This window comes from Salmo salar, chromosome 26 (genome assembly GCF_965601325.2).
Source record: "Salmo salar chromosome 26, fSalSal1, whole genome shotgun sequence".
NCBI classification, from domain to species: domain Eukaryota; kingdom Metazoa; phylum Chordata; class Actinopteri; order Salmoniformes; family Salmonidae; genus Salmo; species Salmo salar.
In genome coordinates, this window is record NC_138316.1 from 52,404,305 (window position 1) to 52,407,500 (window position 3,196).

General features: G+C 45.0%; 1 protein-coding gene across 3 annotated transcripts in view; it reads left to right on the forward strand.

Moving 5' to 3' along the window:
• Positions 1-1,318: 1,318 nt before the first annotated feature.
• LOC106588030 (palmitoyltransferase ZDHHC1) overlaps positions 1,319-3,196 on the forward strand; it is a 55,843-nt gene continuing 53,965 nt past the window's right edge. For 2 of the 3 annotated variants that reach the window (XR_014382869.1, XM_082969847.1), the window contains exon 1: positions 1,321-2,209. The gene's annotated coding sequence lies outside the window, so the exon portion shown is untranslated. Of the gene's footprint in view, positions 2,210-3,196 lie in introns of all 3 variants that reach the window. The other variant, XM_082969848.1, reaches the window with a different exon arrangement.

Below are 3,196 nucleotides of genomic sequence, written 5' to 3' on the forward strand. Positions count from 1 at the left end.
GAGAGGCAGAGGAAGTCAAGGTTGGAGTCTGTGAGTAGATGTTGAATTTTATCACTTTTTGGAATGACACTACGAATGTTCAAGTGCCCTCCTAGTAGTCTCTTGGGCTTAGCCCGTGGGTCCCAGATGACTCGAGAGTGATTGACACATTGAAAAAAGTAAAATTTTCTGTGTTTTCTGACAGCTGGGTTTAGGCCGTTTTGATTAGGGGCAGTTCGGTAGCGGAATTAACAATCCCTCCCGCTTGCACTGGATGTGGGGAACTAATGAAAACAGCTTGCGTACCAGAAGCAAAGTCAGGGTTCGCATATAGCGGCTTGGGTATGTTTGAAGAGTCCAAATCTATCCTGGAGCCGGGTGAATCGAGAGAAACCATGGGACGATAGCACTCACCCACTTCCATGTTGTCGAACTGCTTTGCTTTATCTTGGCCAGGTCGCAATTGTAAATGAGAACTTGTTCTCAACTAGCCTACCTGGTTAAATAAAGGTGAAATAAAATAAATAAAATAAAAAAATATGTTTTGTCAGTGCCACTCTTTGATTGGTACAGCACATCTTACAGATTTGTGGCTTTAAATCAGCTCTACACATTGAAAAAAGTAAAGATATTTATACTGTTTTCAGTTTTGTACATTAATATACAAAAGTCTAGTGCTGAATCAATGCATAGCTACCTGGCTCGGCTGCACCTGTAGCTCAGCTGTGAAAGCATTGTGGAAAGCATTGGTGAAACAGGTACAGGACGAGCGTGTTGCATGACATGACCACTAGAGGTCCCTGGCTCGGCTGCACCTGTAGCTCGGCTGTGAAAGCATTGTGGAAAGCATTGTGGAAAGCATTGGGGAAAGCATTGGGGAAAGCATTGGGGAAAGCATTGGGGAAAGCATTGTGGAAAGCATTGGGGAAAGCATTGTGGAAAGCATTGTGGAAAGCATTGGGGAAAGCATTGTGGAAAGCATTGTGGAAAGCATTGTGGAAAGCATTGTGGAAAGCATTGGGGAAAGCATTGGGGAAAGCATTGTGGAAAGCATTGGGGAAAGCATTGTGGAAAGCATTGGGGAAAGCATTGTGGAAAGCATTGTGGAAAGCATTGGGGAAAGCATTGGGGAAAGCATTGTGGAAAGCATTGTGGAAAGCATTGGGGAAAGCATTGTGGAAAGCATTGGGGAAAGCATTGTGGAAAGCATTGGGGAAAGCATTGTGGAAAGCATTGGGGAAAGCATTGTGGAAAGCATTGTGGAAAGCATTGGGGAAAGCATTGGGGAAAGCATTGGGGAAAGCATTGTGGAAAGCATTGTGGAAAGCATTGGGGAAAGCATTGTGGAAAGCATTGGGGAAAGCATTGTGGAAAGCATTGGGGAAAGCATTGGGGAAAGCATTGTGGAAAGCATTGGGGAAACAGGTACAGGACGAGCGTGTTGCATAACATGACCACTAGAGGTCCCTGTGGAGGCGACTCCAGCTACGACCAATCAGAACGGGGATCTGGGTCGTTACCAGGGAAACCAGGGATTTTTACAGGAACCAACTCAAAGGCTACCCGAAAGGTACCGCTATTAGCCGTTATCTGGTTAAAATACGTTACCATTTAAGATGAAAATAGTATAACTCAATTTGGTGGTAGCTTTTGGTGTTTCGTGATTTGATATTTTTCTTGGAATCTTTGTCTTTTTTTTAACAAGCTAACGTCGCTGGCTGAGCTTACTGATGCCACATTGCCAGGCTAGTGACTGTTACAGTCCGTTATTAGCGGTTAGCTACAGAGCTAACAGATCCCCGGCAGTTAACTAACGTTACCTTTGCTTTCTTTAAGATAGCTAGCAAATAGCAATTAGCTAAGTTAGCTTACTAGCCTAAAACAAATCGCATGGTGCTGAATTAGAAGCTAGGAAGCTTAACTAGTAAGTTCTATCCCCACCACGGCATATGTTTTTACGCCCTACTGACTTGAATTCCTTTGAGGAGGAGGGTTGGCTGATTGCCTCTGTATGGTGTGCAGAACCTATGTGCAGCTAGCTAGCTAGTTAAAAACAATGGCTGGTATTCATGCTGAAGCAAGGTATGGGACCCTGCTGCTGGAGTATAGCAGACACCCTGGAGGAAAGATAACCGCCGACCTGCCTTGTTGTGATCCCATTGTGAAATGATTTGGTTAAGAAGAACAGCCCTCAGCAGCGTCCCTAGTCGATTCAACCCGCACTGAAAAGGTGAGTCACTCAGTCACAAGCCTACAATTATGATCAGCTTCCCTTTTATAACGGGATGGTGCTTTTGTTCTTATGTCTACAATCAAGATAATGGTGCTGATATGATAACGTTAGGCTTGCTTGCTAGCTAGCTACAGAGATAATGACGCTGATATGGTAGGATTGCTAGCTAGCTACAGAGCAGAGATAATGATGCTGATATGGTAGGCATGCAAGCCAGCTAGCTACAGAGCAGAGATAATGATGTTGATATGGTAGGCATGCAAGCCAGCTAGCTACAGAGCAGAGATCATGATGCTGATATGGTAGGCATGCTAGCCAGCTAGCTACAGAGCATAGATAATGATGCTGATATGGTAGGCATGCTAGCCAGCTAGCTACAGAGCAGAGATAATGATGCTGATATGGTAGGCATGCAAGCCAGCTAGCTACAGTACAGAGATAATGATGCTGATATGGTAGGCATGCTAGCCAGCTAGCTACAGTGCAGAGATAATGATGCTGATATGGTAGGCATGCTAGCCAGCTAGCTACAGAGCAGAGATAATGATGCTGATATGGTAGGCATGCTAGCCAGCTAGCTACAGAGCAGAGATAATGATGCTGATATGGTAGGCATGCTAGCCAGCTAGCTACAGAGCAGAGATAATGATGCTGATATGGTAGGCATGCAAGCCAGCTAGCTACAGTACAGAGATAATGATGCTGATATGGTAGGCATGCTAGCCAGCTAGCTACAGAGCAGAGATAATGATGCTGATATGGTAGGCATGCTAGCCAGCTAGCTACAGAGCAGAGATAATGATGCTGATATGGTAGGCATGCTAGCCAGCTAGCTACAGAGCAGAGATAATGATGCTGATATGGTAGGCATGCTAGCCAGCTAGCTACAGAGCAGAGATAATGATGCTGATATGGTAGGCATGCTAGCCAGCTAGCTACAGAGCAGAGATAATGATGCTGATATGGTAGGCATGCTAGCCAGCT